The sequence below is a fragment of the Equus caballus genome, chromosome 19 (genome assembly GCF_041296265.1).
Source record: "Equus caballus isolate H_3958 breed thoroughbred chromosome 19, TB-T2T, whole genome shotgun sequence".
Taxonomy (NCBI): domain Eukaryota; kingdom Metazoa; phylum Chordata; class Mammalia; order Perissodactyla; family Equidae; genus Equus; species Equus caballus.
In genome coordinates, this window is record NC_091702.1 from 29953548 (window position 1) to 29972638 (window position 19091).

Consider the following 19091-nt stretch of genomic DNA (forward strand, 5'->3'; position numbering starts at 1 on the left):
TGTATTTTCGTGTTCTTTGGATAAATACCCAGTAGTGGAATAGCTGGATCATATGGTAGATCTATTCTTAGTTTTCTGAGAAAACTCAGCCACAGTGGCTGTACCAGTTTGCACTCCCACCAGCAGTGTATGAGGGTTCCCTTCTCTCCACATCCTCTCCAACACTTATTTCCTGTCTTGTTAATTATAGCCATTCTGCTGGGAGTGAAGTGATATCTCATTGTAGTTTTGATTTGCATTACCCTGATAGTTAATGATGCTGAACATCTTTTCCTGTGCATGTTGGCCATCCATATATCTTCTTTGGAGAAATCTCTGTTCAGATCTTTTGCCTATTTTTTAATTGGGTTGTTAGTTTTTCTGTTGTTGAGATGTATGAGTTCTTTGTATATTTTGGATATTAACCCCTTATTTGATATATGGTTTGCAAATATCTTCTCCCAATTGCTAGGTTGTCTTTTTGTTTTGTTGATGGTTTCCTTTGCTGTTCAGAAGCTTTTTAGTTTGATGTAGTCCCATTTGTTTATTTTTTCTATTGTTTCCCTTGCCTGGTCAGACATGGTGTTTGAAAAAATGCTGCTAAGACTGATGTTGAAGAGCGTACTGCCTATGTTTTCTTCTAGAAGTTTCATGGTTTCAGGTCTTACATTCAAGTCTTTGATCCATTTTGAGTTGATTTTTGTGCATGGTATAAGATAATGGTCTACTTTCATTCTTTTGCATGTGGCTGTCCAGTTTTCCCAACACCGTTTATTGAAGAGACTCTCCTTTCTCCATTGTATGCTCTTGGCTCCCTTGTTGAAAACTAGCTGTCCATATATGTGTGGGTTTATTTCTGGGCTCTCAATTCTGTTCCATTGATCTGTGTGTCTGTTTTTGTGCCAGTACCATGCTGTTTTGGGTACTATAGCTTTGTAGTATATTTTGAAATCATGGAATGTGATACCTCCAGCTTTGTTCTTTTTACTCAGAATTCCTTTGGCTATTCGGAGTCTTTTGTTGTTCCATGTAATTTTTAGGATCCTTTGTTCTATTTCTGAGAAAAATGTTGTTGGAATTTTGATAGGGATTGCATTGAATCTATAGATTGCTTTAGGAAGAATGGACATTTTAACTATGTTAATTCTTCCATCCAAGAGCATGGAATATCTTTCCATTTCTTTGTGTCTTGTTCAATATCTTTCAACAATGTTTTATAGTTTTCAGTGTACAGGTCTTTCACCTCTTTGATTAAGTTTATTCCTAGGTATTTTATTCTTTTTGTTGCAATTATAAATAGGATTGTATTCTTAATTTCTCTTTCTGCCACTTCATCTTTAGCATATAGAAATGCAACTGATTTTTGTATGTTGATTTTGTAACCTGCAACTTGACTGTATTCATTTATTATTACTAAAAGTTTTTAGTGGATTCTTTTGGGTTTTATGTATAAAAAATCATGTCGTCTGTAAATAGTGACAGTTTCACTTCTTCTTTTCCAATGTGGATCCATTTTATTTCTTTTTCTTTCCTGATTGCTCTGGGTAGGACTTCCAATACTGTGTTAAATAAGAGTGGTGAAAGTGGGCATCCTTGTCTGGTTTCTGTTCTTAGAGGGATAGCTTTCAGTTTTTCTCCATTGAAAATGATATTAGCTGTGGGTTTGTTATATGTGGCCTTTATTATGTTAAGGTATTTTTCTTCTATACCCATTTTATTTAGAGGTTTTATCATAAATGGATGCTCTATCTTGTCAAATGCTTTCTCTGCATCTATTGGGAGGAAGATGTGATTTTTATTTTTCATTTTGTTAATCTGGTGTATCATGTTCATTGATTTGTGGATTTTGAACCATCCCTGCATCCCTGGAATAATTCCCACTTAATCATGATGTATGATCTTTTTAATACATTGTTGTATTCTATTTGCTAGTATTTTGTTGAGGATATTTGCATCGACGTTCATTAGTGATATTGGCCTGTAATTTTCTTTTTTTATGTTGTCCTTGTCTGGTTGTGATATCAGGATAATGTTGGCTTCGTAGAATGAGTTAGGAAGCTTCCCCTTCTCTTTAACTTTTTGGAAGAGTTTGAGAAGGATACCTATTAAGTCTTCTTTGAATGTTTGGTAGATTTCACCAGGGAAGCCGTCTGGTCCTGGGCTTTTATTTTTGGGGAGGTTTTTGATTACTGTTTCAATCTTCTTACTGATGATTGGTCTATTGAAATTCTCTACTTCTTCTTGATTCAGTATTGGAAGCTTGTGTGATTCTAAGAATTTATCTATTTCTTCTAGATTACCCGATTTGTTGGTATATAGCTTTTCATAGTATTCTCTTATAATCTTTTGTATTTCTGAGGTGTTCATCATAATTTCTCCTCTTTCATTTCTGATTTTATTTATTTGAGCCTTCTCTCTTTTTTTCTTGGTGCATCTATCTAAAGGTTTGTCAATTTTGTTTACCTTTTCAAAGAACCAGCTCTTGGTTTCATTGATTTTTTCTATTGTTTTTTAGTCTGTATTTCATTTATTTCTGCTCTCATTTTTATTATTTCTTTCCTTCTTTTGATTTTGGGCTTTGTTTGTTCTTCTTTTTCCAATTCCCTTAGGTATGCTGTTAGATTGTTTACTTGAGATTTTTCTTGTTTGTTGAGGTAGGCCTGAATTGCTATAAACTTCCCTCTTAGAACTGCTTTTGCTGTATCTCATAGATTTTGGCATGTTGTATTTTCATTTTCGTTTGTCTCCAGGTACTTTTTGATTTCTCCTTTGATTTCTTCATTGACCCAATCGTTGTTCAGTAGCATTTTGTTTAATCGCCACATTTTTGTGGCTTTTCTGATTTTCTTCCTGTAGTTGATGTCTAGTTTCATACCTTTGTGGTCAGAAAAGATGCTTGGTCTTATTTCGATCTTCTTAAATTTATTAAGACTTGTTTTGTGGCCTAATATGTTACCAGTGCTGGAGAATGTTCCATGTGCATTTGAAAAGAATGTGTATTCTCTGGTTTTTGGATGGAATGTTCTATAGATATCTACTCAGTCCATCTGGTCTAGTGTGTCATTTAAGGCCAATGTTTCCTTATTGATCTTCTGTTTGGATGATCTATCCATTGGTGTAAGTGGAGTGTTAAAGTCCCCTGCTATTATTGTGTTACTGTCTATTTCTTCCTTTATGTCTGTTAATAATTGCTTTATATATTTAGGTGCTCCTATGTTGGGTGCATAGATATATATCCTCTTATTGGATTGTTCCCTTTACCATTATGTAGTGCCCTTCTTTGTCTCTTGTTACAGTTTTTGTTTTAAAGTCTATTTTGTCTGATCTAAGTATTGCTACATTTAAAGTAGCTATTGATTAATATGTATTTATTGCCACCTTGTTACTTTTTTCTGGGTGTTTTAGTAGTTCTCTGTTCCTTCTTCTCTTGCTCTCTTCTCTTGTGGTTTGATGGCTTTCTTTAGTAATATGTTTGATTTCTTGTCTCTTACTTGTTTGTTTATTTATTATAGGTTTCTGGTTTGTGATTACCATGAGGTTCGTATATAATATTGTATGTATATAACAATCCATATTGAGTTGATAGTCTCATTTGACCTCTTTCTAAAAGCTCTACTCTTTTACTCCCATCCTCCCACATTTTGTTTTTTGAAATCATATCTAATATCTTATTTTTTGTTTGTCTATCCTTTACCGTCTTATCATGGAAATAAGTAATTTTAGTACTTTTGTTTTTTAACCTTCAAATTATCTTTGTAGGTCATTGATCTGCTACCTTTACTCTATTTTTGCCTTTACCAGTGATTTTATTGCCTGTGTTTTTTTTTTTATTGATAATTTTCTTATCCCTATTTGTGGTCTTCTCTTTCCTGCTTAAATAAGTCCCTTCAGCATTTCTTGTAGAACTGGTTTCTTGGTGATGAACTCCTTTAATTTCTGCTTGTCTGGGAAACTATCTCTCCATACATTCTGAATGATAACTTTGCTGGATAGAGTATTCTTGGCCGTATGTTTTTCCTTTCAGTGCTTGAAATAAATCATGCCACTCTTTTCTAGCCTGTAGGGTTTTGGCTTGGAAGTCTGCTCGTAGCCTTGTGGGCTTTCCTCCTATATAACTTGTTGCCTTTCTCTTGCTGCTTTTAGGATTCTCTCTTTATCTTTAATTTTGTATGTTCTAATTATAATGTGTCTTGTTGTGGGCCTCTTTGGGTTTTTCTTGTTTGGTGCTCTCTGTGCTTCCTGTACTTGGATGTCTGTTTCCTTCCTTATGTTAGGCAAGTTTTCAGCTGTTGCTTCTTCAAATAGATTCTCTGCCCCTTTGTCTCTCTCTTCTCCTTCTGGGACACCTATAATACAAATGGTAGTGAGCTTGATGTTGTACCAGAGTTTCCTTAGACTGTTCTCATTCTTTTTAATTCTTTTGTCTTTTATCTGTTCAGCTTGGGTGATTTCCTCTTGTCTTTCATCCAGCTCACTGATCCATTTTTCTGTATCATCTACTCTGCTGTTGAGTCCCTCTAGTGAATTTTTCATTTCCAGTATTATATTCTTCATTTATGATTGATTTCTTTTTATATTTTCCAATTCTTTGTTGGTGTTCTATGTTCATCCAGTCTTCTCCCAATATCAGTGAACATCCTTATGAGTTTTTGTTTGAACTCTTTGTCAGGTAGATTGCTTATTTCTGTTTCATTTAGTTCTTTTTCTGGGGTTTTGTCCTATTTCCTTGCTTGGAATGTGTTCCTTTGCCTCCTCATTATGCTTCCTTCTCTGTGCTTATATCTATGTATTAGGTGAGTCAGCTATGTCTCTTGATCTTGGAGAAGTGGCCTTATGTAAGAGATGCCTTTTGAGGCCCAGCAGCGTGCTTCCCTCTTGTCACCAGTCCAAATGTTCCAGGAGTGACCCCGGTGTGGGCTGTTTGTGTTCTTCTGCTGTGGCAGGGATGCTCTTACTGCAGGTACCCATGGAGTCTAGGCTTTCCCTCCCTGGCCACCTGTTTGTAAATCATGTTTAGGGAGCCTCAGCACCATTGGCTACAAGGTCTAACAGCACACTCCTATTGCAGTTTTCCTGTTAAATGAGTAGGAACCCCATATGCCTGGTTGCTAGGCTCAGGGGCTTACAATTGCTGTAGGCCTCAGGCTTGCAAGGCTGTTGTCTGCTCTCTTAGGATTGAAGCTGAGTGGGGCTGGCCCTAGGCACGGGAGCACCCAATTGTTTCAGGCTTTGGAAGGCAGGGATGATCCCCTTTGTGGCCGTTTTTTGAAGCCCAGGTCTTCTGCCACTGATATGCCCCACCCCCCATAGGATCACACACACTGTCAACACATTCCTGGCCCACGCACACTTCCTGACCCCCAGAAGCATACCCAGTTGCCCCACTGCAGAGGCCCCCACCTCTCCACCAGCACCCCCCACAGTTCACTTGGTCCTCACACAGGCCCTGCCCTACAGAGGCAGATACACACTTGCCTGCCTGTAGAGGATGAGGCACCCAGTCTATGCAGGCTGACAAGTAGCCTGAGGGCTTGCTGTTGGGTGCAGCCAGTCCTAGGGCAGGCTTTCTGCTCTGGCTGAGCTGGATTAAATCTGTGCTCTAGTGGGTGTGTCAGACCCCTGAGCTAACAGGCCAGGGGAAGAACTCCAATGGCATTTGCCAGCATCTATTTCAGCATGCCTGTACTAGGTCACAACAATGGTCACCACCAATGTCTTAGTCTCTGGAGAGGTCTCACCTCTCACTGAGATCCACCCAGAGTCTGCCAGGTGAGTCTCTTTTCACCAAAGGACTGTGCACCTTTCTTTCATGTGATTTAGGTTGCTCTCTGAGACAGATAAATTTGTGCATGGGCCCTTTAAGAGCTGGCTTTATTCTGCTTATGTCAATAGCTTTTCTGGGACTATTCCCCATTGCAGTTAATAGCCAGCGAATCCAGATAGTAGGACACTTGTCTCAGTGGTGCTGAGTCTGAAGGATATTTATGGTGGTAACATGCTCCCGTTAAGGTCCCCTCTTCTCCAGGGAAGGCTGCGTACCTTAGGGTGGCTCCTGCTCAGCTGACTGTGAAACTCTGCAGCTCGTGAAGGTGGCTTTTTTTTCTCTCCAGAAGGAATTTCTGCCTCTTCTGCCTCAGTCAGGACTGTCCCTTGTTGCAGGGGTTCTTTTTATCCAGTTTTCAGTTCTCTCTCTGGGGTAATTTTTATGAGAATAGTTGTAACGTGGTTGTGTTTGTGGGAGGAGGTGAGTTCTGAGTCTGCCTATGTTGCCATCTTGATGAGATCTCATGTATTTTCCATTTGTGCCATTTATGTTAAGTTCCTTTTTAACTCTTTTTTTGTGTCTTCTTTTGTATTGAGTATTTTTTTATTGCTTTATTTTTTTCCTTATTAGCTTACTAGTTACACCCTCTTTTACTGGTAAATACAGGTATTATAACATGAATCTTTGATTTAGTCTATTTTAGATTTGTGCTTTTACCAATTTCTAGACAATGCAAAGATCTTAGTAAACTTTAAATCCATTAACCCTCCTCTCATTTTACCTATATATTTAACCCTTTCATTGTTATTAATTATGTGTGAACCTCCGCACTTGCACCTGGGATTTTTTTCCCCCTAAGTAATACCTTTTAGTATTTCTTTTTAAAAAAGTTTGCTGATGACAACTCAGTTTTTATTTGTCTGTTAATATCTATATTTCACTTTTATTCTTAAAGGCTATCTTGTTGGCTATAGAGTTCTTGGTTGGTAGTTACTATTCTCAATCTTCACAAAGTTTGGGACAAAAGGTAGTCGGTTTAAATTGTACCAGGGAGCTTAAGAAAAGATGCTTGAAAAAAATTATTGACCATGATGAAGCATGTCCTACAGTATATTCTTCAGACTGCTAATTCAATGGACTTCCCTAACAAAAAAAAAAAGACTTCATCACCTCATAATTTTGTGAAAACATACATCCTCTATCACTTTTATTGAAATTCACAGTGCATTTTAGACCCCAAAAAGGCTGCTGTGATAAAATCCATTTAACTTTGCTAATTCAACATTCCCCAAAGATATTTGATCAGGAAACTATTGTTTTGGGTAATCTCTAATAAACATTTCAAGCACTTGGTCATATGAAGCAGACACTTTTGGAGAGCCACTTTAAGGTCCACATGGCCCTGGGATGCAAATAAAAATATCTGTGTGAGGTCTTGTTTTTTTAAGCTCAGGCTATTCTCTCTCACCTGATATACTCTTAAAATCTGTTGTTCTAATATCTAGCTATGGACAGTCTTCCATGGAACTCAATTTTATAATTATAGTCACAACATTGTGCGACTAGGAAATAGAAGCAGTTCTGATGCAAGTGTAAAGCCCCTCTAAACTGAGACTTGCATTGGGTTAGAGATATCCATAATCTGTGCAGAGAGGGGCATCTTGATAACCCTCAGTCACACTTTTTGTAAAATAAGGAAGTAGGCAATTATTCATTGCATTCTGAGGACTTGAAATTCAAGAAGGACGTGGAGGAAACAGTAAGTCAATCTTATCTAGAAATATGGTGGGATTTATTTATTGAGCAATATATTGTGTCTCTGATATTTTTTTCCAGGCACCTGTGACCCTTTCATTTAAGTCTTTGTGCAGAACGGGACCTTTTTCCTATCATTTTCAAGCCCAGCTGGCTTTAAGATCTGTTACTAGAGATTACCACTAAAAGCACACCTCAAAGTTGATGGATCCATCGGATCCCACAGAGGAGGCAGAGGCTCTCACACTGGGTGTACATGGACAATGTTGCTGGTGACCCTGGGTAATTGGGGGGCCAAGGGAACAGCTTCCCGCAACTCTGCCATCAAAAGAGCTGCTTCACGTGTCATCATGTGCCTGTGGGGCAGTCACCAGCTTCCATTCTCTCCGCTTTTCTTGTGAATTTTCAAGGAACTCAAGAAGCAAACCGTTGTTGCAATCCCCTTCTTATCTTTGATGCTGCACACATGCAGCTCTGACACGCATTATATTATTAGTTGCTACTTTCTCAATTTTAATTAAAAACAGAAATGAATTATTTTAATCTACCATTTTTGAGAGTCAGCATTATTGCATGTGATTATCCACTGAAATGGGGTTGGCACAGAAAATTAATGATATTTAAAATATTATCAGTACTATTTTAGTTTGCTCTCCCAGCAAATCTTAATTTAGTCCAAAAATCTTCTCTTTACACATGATCCTAAGTAAATAGGCATTTATCCAGTGAATTGAGAATCTAAATGTTAACCTTTCAAGTGTTATTTGAACTGTCTTCTGTCATTAAAAACCTCAAAATCTCCTGGCACTATATAAAAAATCCCAAATACAAATTACATAGTTAAAAAAAAAATCCAATAACTCTTCTATAAGTAGAGTGACCGTGCGGTCCTCTATTCTGCCCAGGACAGTCCTGGTTTACCCCTATTGTCCTGAGCCAATCACAAATAGTAACCCCTTTCACTTTGAAAAATTGTCTTGGTTTGGAGAATAAATTATATGGTCACTCTATCCATAAACTAAATTAATCCAATTATAGACACTATTAGGAAACAATTATTTATTTTGATATCTAAGGAAAATAGAAGGTTTTGATTGATAAATATCCTCTAGTAATTTTCTCAGCTAGGTCAGTGGTTCTGGTTGCATGTCAGAATCACATTTAAATCACCCATAAACCAATTAAATAACAATCTCTGGAGGTGGAATACCTCTCTGGAGGCATCAGTATTTTTTAAAACTTCAAAGATAGTTTCAACATGTAGTCAAGGCTGAGAACCACTGCATTATATGGTTTCTGCATTTAAACTGACTTCCTTTTCAGGATTATTCAAAGATCTTTGAAATAATTTTTTTCAGCCATCATCTAGCTAATGTTCCTAATTCGTTAAATTTGAAACTTAAGTATATACAATAGACCAAATCAACGAATGCTTTTTGAACCAACCACCATAAGCAAATGATCACATAACTCACTGGCCAATTTAATCACAAAGATAACTCTAATAATTGGGTCCATTTTTGGTTTCTTGTTCTTTCTGCTAATTTAATAATTAGATAAACTTTTGAGTGGTGAATGTGTAGCTTGCAACTCAACTTTTAAATAGCTGATGGAATTCATCTTTTTTATATATAGCTAAAAGACAATTCTTGAGATGAGTATTGTCTTGGGAGTTATTTGAGTCATTCATAATAAATTCAGGGGTACCTGGTGGTTTAGAAGATTTCTTAGAGAAATATACAGTGATATATTCTGGTAATCAACCTGAATGTTCATTATAGTATAAGAATTGTTTTCCCATAGGAATGAGATCTACAAAATTACAGAGTTTGGGGGTTTCTGACTGTGGAGAACAAAAAGCATGGTGAACATGGTGACTTTCACCCAAGTATTTCCTATAAGATGCCAAGGTTAAACCTCCCCTCAGGAGACACCCTGCAATGAATTGGGACGAGGATAATTCTGTGCTTCTGTTTGGCCTCCATGCAAACTTGTTAAATACTTCAGAAGAAAATGAGGGTCTTCAATATTAACAAAACATTCAAATAATTTTTTACTGTTTAAAAGTCCTTTTATTAAATTTATGATCACTTCACAGACCCTGTAAATGACTGCTTTTATTCTGAGTGTCTTTAACATATTACTGCTTCATTTTATTTTGGTTTAAAGATTGAAGTCTTCTTCTAACTCTACCCAGTTATTATACTTCGAAGAAACTGACAGATTACATGAAGTTCCTCATAAAAAAACCAAGGTCAATTTGCTCTACAGTTTTTTAGAATAATTGATGTTCTATAATAAAATTTGCTCTTAGTCCTTAAGGTGAAAATATTTAGCTGTATTAAGATTACACGACTTCAAAAAGACACAGAGTAAGCATTTGAAAGATCTCAAAATGCAAGATAATGTACCATATGTTAGAAGGAATTCATCTCAATTCAAATATGCTTTAAAAAAGATAGAAATGAATTTCTTTGAAGAAATTATTTTAGCAAAGGATAGTTTTGGAAGATCAGTTTGACCTAAAGCATATATGAATAAGTCGATTTTAGCCTCTTTTGCATGTGACCTGCTATTCATATAATCAAATACATAGGCCTAAGGTTGATTTAGTGGGCTCTTGAAAATGAATGTGTATTGAAAAATAAATATTCTGGAGCAGAGGTTCTCAAAGTGTGGTCCCTGGACCAGCAGCATCAGGATTACCTGGGAACTTACTACAAATGCAAATTCTTGATTCTCATCCAAGACCTACTGAATCAGATCTCCTGAATGGTGCCCAGCAATCTGTGTTTTATCAAGCTCTCCAGGTGATTCTGATGCCCCCTAAAACTTGAGATTCCTAGGGATTGAAGTGTGAAGCTAGTAAGAGAAGGATGAAATTGATTTGGTGTAGCTAGATGATATGGAAACTTGACTAGTTTTACTGTATTCCTTTAAGAATTCATTAGTGGAATGCATTTTAAAGATCGTATGTGCCTGTGGGTGATTGTAATTGCTTATTGTTATAGAACAATAGGGTAATTTTTGTGAGCAAATTAACATGTAACTTGTGTGCGTCTACTTCATCTTGCTTAATTTCTTTTTTTATTTCTCTCAGTGAATAAATGCAGCTTACATTTTAACAATAAATATCTAGCTAACTACCAATCCTTTGAATATCTCTTTTGCTTCTACTTGTTATATTGATATTTATGTTTTTTTAATATAAAGATTTATTGAATAGTTCATGTTTCTTAGATGAACCCTTAAAAGCCTGGGCCACAGATTTTCTGTGATTTTGTCCCATCTTTAATATCAGTTTTTCTTAGACCTAGTAATACATAGTAAATGAAAAATACAGTGTCTCGCACATAGGAAGCGTATCATTGAACAAAATAGACAAGAATTCCTGCTCTCGTGGACTTATTTTCTAGCAAGTATCATATAATGTAAATCCAATTTAAAAGCAAAATCGTAAGTACTTGAACTGATGGCCTGTATTCTATTGTGATATGCCCTTTTAGCATGAAAAGGTTTCCATGTGTCAGCCTGGAATTATTTATAGAGGTGACAACATTGTCAATGCTCTGTCTTTGATTTGAGAATCTGAATTTTTCAGCTCAGAGTTCCTGTCTTTAGTTGTTGGCTGCATGTATCCAGTAACTGTCTTCTGCTTATTTGGTCACTGCTCTTTACCCAAAAGGAATCAATGGTTTACACTAGAAATGCCACCCAAGACCAGCCATTTTTGGCCAAAGTTTCTCTGGGATGCAGGTTTCAGGACCAGGGAGGAAGATGCTCAATAAATTTGTAGGTGTGCTCCATGCTGGGGGATGAAGGGAAGATATACAGCTCCTGGTAACTTCATCTTCTCAAGGATGGGCCCTTTGTCCATTCTGGAAATGTGATTTTCATGGCTTTTAAAATTCCTACTTTCATATTATGAAAGTGATATGATTTTGTCTTCATAGAATACTTGCTGCCCATCCTGGAGTCCCCTACGATTGTTTATTTGCATATGGTATAGGTAGGTCCATAAAGACCTTATAGTCTTTACAGGTTCAGGAGGCCCCAGTACACCTGTGTCTTTTCAAGCACCTCTTGAATATTCTTCCAGAGGTGATCTACCATTGATTGCAGGATATGAATGAATTCTTCCATTTTTACTGTGTTTGAGATCATTGTTTTAGTCAATTCCAGATATTTTAATTATTCCCTCCCTCCCCCACAATCCTAGCATTATGAATCTTTATTGCGTACACTGCTTTTGATTAGTATATTTATGTTACATAATTGTCTTCAGAAAAGTTGAACAGAGACCTTTGTGGATGAGGGCTGTACAGAAAGATTTATCTTGTTGAAGGGCCCTCCTGCCAAAGGCAGTACCTGAGCGAGCCTTTGTGGAGGATGGTGGCTGGAAGGACTTTTCTTAACTGGAATGTCCCAAAGTAAAGGGAATTGTTTTCCAGCAACACAGCCTACATGGAAGGGAAAATTGGGTTAGCCTGTCCCAGCCAAGCCTTTAGACAGCCTCAAGTTCCTGGGACATGCAGGAGGCGAGTGCTAGACAGTGCCTCAACCAGCTGAACAGGAGAGGGTCTTCTCACAGGTTTCCAGTGAAGTAACCCAACACAGTGGAATGCAAGAACCACAGGAGTTAAGGTCCCAATTAATTTTCCAGCTAGGTGTGCATATGGTGGGGGGAAAGAGGCTCTCAATAATGCAGTGAAAGTGGTGAGCCCGTATTTTTACATTTTACATGGACTCTCCTAAATGGTCTTTTGGGTGTTGAATTTGGATAAGCATCATCTGACTAATGAGGATTTTGAATTTTCATGGGATGGAGCTTACTTTCAGTGTCAGAGTCCCTAAACCCATAAGTGCCTGGATTTGGCTCCTTCCCATGGCAACTGTATTCTAGGGTGGGGAGCCACTGCTGGGCAGACCCATTTCCCACTCCTGCTCCACGCTCCTTGTGTATCCTTGGATAAGAGAGTGGCTAAGCATGGGTAGTAAGGATAATATAGAGTTAATAATTCAGGGACTCCTACTGTCTGCCCTTGGGGAGGGATGGGAGAAGGGATGCCTCCCTCAGCTCTCCCAGTCCTCTGGGATAACAGGGTGTTGGCTGTTGGGTGCTTTGCTGACTACTTCTTTCTGACCTATCTGCTTTCTACTCCATTCCTCTTCCAAGGTTTCACCTGCCTACAAGAACCATGATTAGAGACTTTATAATATTTTGTAGATATAAGGGGATGCAATCCCTTACAGCATGTCTATTGTTTGATTTTCAGAGATTCAACTTTTAAATATCTTCCTAGGAACAGATGTACAAACCTATAACACTGCCTATATAATAGTTAATATGCAGATATTCAAACATCACACAAGACAGCTTCGAGAGGGACCAAAACTCATTTTATATTAACACAATTAATAAGAGGTCTATTTTCCAATTATTTGCGTAATAGAAAAAAATCTGTAAATAGAGAGTGATGCATTGGGGAAAATAGTTTTATTTTGTGCCCTGAAACTGGAGACAATATTGGATTATAAAGTTGTTTCTGTGAGTTGTGACAGAGATCCCGAGCATTGCAGAACTGTAGGATATTTTTAGAGCTAGACGTAAACTCAGAGATCATGTAAGTCAAGCATCTTATTTTTCATATCATGAGTTTTAGCTGTGATTTATATGTTTATAAATACTGATAAGAAGATGATCCAGAAATGAACATTTAGCTCACCCATCCAATTGTATACCTACCCTCAAAATATTCACCTGTTAAGGAAATTGAACACTTAGTATTTATCAGATATTGTGTTAGCTACTTTAAAATATTTTCTCTAATTCTTCCTGAACAAATGAAATTTTATTATCCCCATTTTACAGACCAGTCTTTGAGCTATACTTATTTAGATATCTGTGGAAACAATTTACTTTTTTTTATGAGGTATTAAATTGGAATTATAGGAAGTCCCTACATAAAAGGGTCATAATTCAAAACTATTTGAATTCAGAATGCAATTCCTTAAAGGAACAGTGTTATAAGTGGCAGTTTCTCAGATTAGCCTACAAAATTCCGCATTCTCCCATCTGTGACCTAGCTGCACTTGTGCTCATTTATAATGAGAAAGCAACCTGCTGCCATCCTATCACTTAGTGAGAGATTTTTTGTTTTACATTTTGGTACTTGAGTAAATTGAGTAAATTAGGGGATGGTGAGGCAGTAGAGGGAAATTTCTGGTGAAACTTCTGTTGTTACTGTTTCTTCCTGTCTTCCATCTCGTGGCTTTTCTTTGATATGAATGTTTACCTGGTATTCTCTTCTTAGGCTTATTTGCCATGATTAGGCAGGTGTGTTTATTTATTTATTTTTCTCAAAAATTGAACATAGAACAGAGAAGGTAGGAAGAGGAAGATAAATTTATATGAGGTAACAGGGCAGAAATTGTAAAAGAGTAGGGAACAGAAATGTATGTAAAAATGTTGCTGCCTGAGATGGATAACTTGAGGAGACCTGGCCTTTAACATATTTGTAAACTAGCCACCAGATGGCGCCATCATCTAAGGACAGCTTAGTTGCTTTTCACGATGAGCTGAAAGCTTGCTCTGGGTGCAAGAGTTAGCACAGGATGGAAAAAATAAGGTAGGGCCCTTACCGCTGTCTGTTCATATGTAAGATGTGAAAACCTTACAAAGAGAAGCTTAGTGATTATTTATTAATTTAAGAAGTGATCGCTTATCAGCAAGTACCTTTATATCACCAACTTCAGTTAGTCTTTTATTTTTCTTCTCTTTGAAAGGGACTTCACTGTTTAAATTATCAATATATGAGTAAGATTAAAAATTTATAGTTTAAATCTTTATAATTCTTTCATTGGATTGTTATTTTTATGTGACTTTATGACCAGCCTTTAAAAAGTGAGGTAGCTTCGTATCGAGAGAAGACTCCAGTGAAGGTCTGGGACACCATGCAAAAAGTTATAGGCAAAAAGAACAGAAACAAAAACAAGGTAAAGATTAGAAATTACAAGGGGTAGAAGATACAATTCCTGAAACTCAGTCAGATGGAAAACCAGAAGAGAATTTTAGAGATGAGAGAGATGTAATTAAAAGTGTAATTTTTGGTGGTACCATTTGCATGTAAAGCTACTGAGACTTGAGAAGATGTTTGCAAACTTTTAAGAGGCAATCAGGGATTTTTTTCTAATGCCACAAAGGAGGCTGGATAGATCTTGACTCTGGTTTGGAAAGAAAATATAAATACCTCTTTGTTAGTCTGTAACTCTTTTAGCTCATCAGAATATTTAAAATGTGTGTAAGTTTACTTTCACTGTTGTTGATGTGAGATGTATGAAAATACAATGTAGATATTAAATAATTTATTTTTGTGTATAATTTTGTGATGCGGAGTTTGAATTTGGGGAATGTTAACTTTCCAGCATTAATCTAATCCTATTTTTCAAGTCAATGGGTAAATAGCAATTATAGTTAGAAAATGATGACAAAGAACTTTCAACAAAGGAAAGAGAAGGCTTTGTTAGCATAAAGAACTAAGTTTGTAGCTACTTGCCCAGACAAGGAAGGAGCCTTCATTTAGATTTCAGTTGATTGCAGAGTAGACCATTAGTAGAAGGCTTTCTAAGGCAGGATAATACAACAGCAGGAAAAATATAATTTTGTGCTGCTAACTTCAAACTTCCTCCACATTAGTGGCAATTCTTTGAAAAACCACCAAGTATTCTTATTGCCTTCAAACTAATGTATTTCTTAAGGGTATTGTGAGAAAGAAAAATGCCACTGGAGAGAGGAGTTAGCTCTGTGTCTGAACCTGATGTTTCTTCTGCGTCTCAGGCCCATGTAAGCCCCTGTCTACTGGATGTCTCCACTTAGATGTTGCCCACACATCTCAAACTTCTGTCTGAGACACCTCTCACCACCAAGGAATTTTCCACGGAATGTTCTGGTTATATTGGTTCATTTCTCAGTTCCTTGTTTGGACTGTGTTTTCTCTTCTCTTTGTGACTTTGTATACTCCCTTTTCTCTGAACTATCACTACTCCCCTCCACCCCCACCCCGCCCCAGGGCTTCTGTTTTCTAGGTTTACATGCTCCTGTATTTCTGCCTTTACAGCTTTAATCACAGCATTCTCTTGCCAATATCACACACTGGAATTTAAGCTCTGTGATGGGAGGCCAAATTTACTTTATCAACTTGTGTCACCAGCAACTACCTGTGCCTGGCATATGTTAAATCAATAATATTTGTTGAATGAAAGAGAACTCAAGTTTCATATTTATGGCAAAGAATCAGCATAAAAACCATAGCAGAAACAAAAGGCAGGTTGGATTAATCTTGCTGCACCACCAGCCCCTCACTGCCAATGGAGAAGTGGGGTGTGGTGGGTGGAGACAGACAAGGAGTGAGGTGGAAGATTGTAGTGGTGGGAAGACAAATGAAATAGAAAATTATCTTCTTCCTAGTGGGTAAGGGAGCTCTCCCCAACTGCACCCCCTCTGCTTTTTCTCTCTGCATTCTCTCCATTTCTAATTATCACCAGCTGGAGCCACTTAATCCTAACAGTTTACATACTACTAAAGCATCTGTGAGAATGTGGAGCATAAGCTTCAGATAGCACCAAACCAAATAATTTTTTTCTGATTTCTCTTGCTATACCTTTACCTTTTAGAACTGATTAATCTAAGGGATGGGAAGAATGACGCAGACTGGATTATTTATTAGTGATATAAAAATCTACCTCCTTGTGTCGCATCCCAGGAACTGGCCACATCTGGACTCATCCTGAATTGCATTTGATACAGCATCATTACTTAATTTATGGACTTAAATTCCAAAAAGTTAAGGACAAAAATATACAGAGTATATAATATATATGTATGCATCCAGATATTTATCTATCTATCCTCCCAGAGGAAACCAAAAGTGGAATTTATGAGGACCTAATTCATGCCAAAAAACAGTTTTGTGAATTAGAGAGATTATGTCCAGCTTGCAGATTTGGACTTTGGATATTTAAGACTTTAGAAGAGATTAGAAATTAGTTGGTGCGCCCACTGTCTTTGAACGTATTGACCTACTTTTGTGTCTCCTCAGCCCTTTCTCTTCCTCGTTGGCTTTATCTGGAGTGCCTCCCCATGTCCTTTGCGTGGGTAACTTCTATGTGGCCTGTAAGATTTACCTAAGCATCACCTGACTGCTCCATTCCTGCTCTCTAGACATTTCTTTAGCGTTGTGTCTACCACTGCTCCTCATGCTTTGTTTTCATGGTGCCGTATGTCTCCTCAAGCAATTCTCTTCAGAAACTCTGGACTTTTCCAGAAATCAGCCTGAGAATTCAACCCTACTGGAAAAGTTAGGCAGTGCTGGCCGTTCCACAGAGTATGTCTTTTATGCTCAGAAAGGTTAGAGCTTGGTCCACTTCCTTCTGGTCTGTCCACTCTTGTTACCTTCTAAACATTACTCCACCCCCATCCCTCTTTAATATTAAGATGTTGTATATTGAGCCCAGCCTGTCACAGGGAGAGCTTGTGGTGTTTCCTTCCGAGAGAAGAACATGCAGGCTGTTAAGGAATAAACGTTTGTGCCTCCCCAACAATTCATATGTTGAAGCCCTAGCCCCCATTGTGACGGTGTTTGGAGGTGGATCTTTGGGAAGTAATTAGATTTAGGTGAGGTCCATGATGGGGTTAGTATTGTTATAAAAAGAAGATTCTGGAACTCTCTTTCCATCATGTGAGGATAAAGTAAGAAGGTGGCTGTCTGCAAGCTTAGAAGGGGGCTCTTACGAGACACCAGATCTGCTGCTACCTTGGTCTTGGGCTTCCCAGTCTCCAGAAATGTGAGAAATAAATTTTGTTTAAGCCTCCCAGTCTATGGTATTTTGTTATAGCAGCTAGAGCTGACTAAACATAAGCCAAAACCTACTTTTATAGTGTCATTGGAGTGCTGCCTCCAGGGCCAGAATGGCCTAGGTTGGGATGCTGGCTCCCCTATTCCTATTTACTAGCTGATAGATGTTGGGCAAGTTTCCTAACTTTATGTGTCTCAGTTTCCTCATCTGTAAAATGGAATTGATAATAGTGTCTACTTACAGGGTTGTTATGAGAAATAAATGAATTAATGCATACAAAGCACTCAGAACAGTACCTAGTACATAAAGCTCAATACATGTTGGCTGTCATTATACATATCCTATAGCCAAACATGGACACTAATTCTGGTGAACGTGACCTGTTCCCCACTCCAGGCCTTCTGCAGTTCTTGCAGTCTTGTCTGGCACAAACTTGTCTGTCCTGTCCACTGGGAGCTGGCTGAGCTCCCCTGCACAGCTGGTGTTCCTGCATCCTGGGACATAGAATATAGACTTAACATAAACTTTACAAGACTGTTGCACTGCAGAGGAGCAGCTGAGCAGCACAGCTCTTGAGAGCTGATTAGCTTCCTCTCCCGCCCACATCTCTCTGCACACTTCTTTCCTTAGCATCCTCCCACAGGCCCACAGTCTAAAAATTCTTATTTCTCCTAATATAGTAAAGAAAAATGACAGTACATAGGTCCCAGTTATTGTTTAAAGTATACATCTGAGCATACTTGTCACCTTGTTTGAGAGACATTGAATAATTCCTTATCTCCCACGGGATAAAATACAAATGTTCTAGAATTACTTCCATAGTTCTTTATTTACCTTATGTTCATGATATCTTGTGTCTTTCCTTCTTATTGTCTTTTGTTCTCATACGTGCAAACTTTGTACCTTCTTTCATACCTCTGTGTCTTCTGAACCCTGTACCCTCCACCAAGAAAGTTCTTTTTGGCCTGGTGAACTACTATCCTTGAAGATTCGGCTTGAGTGTCCCCTTTTATGCTTTCTTGACTCTTGTAGGCAAGGTTAGCTGTTCTCTTTTCTAATACTGTCTTTGTACTACTTATACTGCTTAGAGGGAGCTTCACTAAGAGAGACCTCCATTTAGAAGTTGTCTGAAGCTTTTCTGTGTGGGAGGAGACAGCATATCATCTTGGAAAGATCATTTTTGTTCTGTGAAGAATCACTCAAGAAGCCCTTCTTAATTATATTTTGGAGTGACTTCTTTGTTAACTCATGTGATGGATGGTTCTGAATTTTTTTCTTTGAGAGTAAGGTGTATACTTTTCTTCCTTTCTTATACATTACAGTGTATTATTAAATGAGTTATATTTCAATTGGTAAATAAATGTTAGGAATGAGTGAAATGATTTTCGTCTATATTAAGCTGATAAAATACCATTGAAAAATACTGTTGTGTGAAGGCCTTTCCCAAAAGCAAAGCCATGATTTTAGCTTGTCATCCCATTGTAGAGCTCCTTCCTATATTTGTGGGTGTGTAGTTTGAATTTAACTGTTGTATTTTATTTACTCTATTTACTGTGGAGATGCCCTTGCTTACATATTTCTAAAGTCATCAGGCTTCACACTTTATGGATTTTGTCAACCAATTTGGGGTTTACATTCTACGTTACACAATTTGTAACAAGGTCAAGCATGTATTCCTTTTTATTTTCCATTTAACCTATAGTTATCCAGAATCATAAAAATGTACGTGGATAAGTAG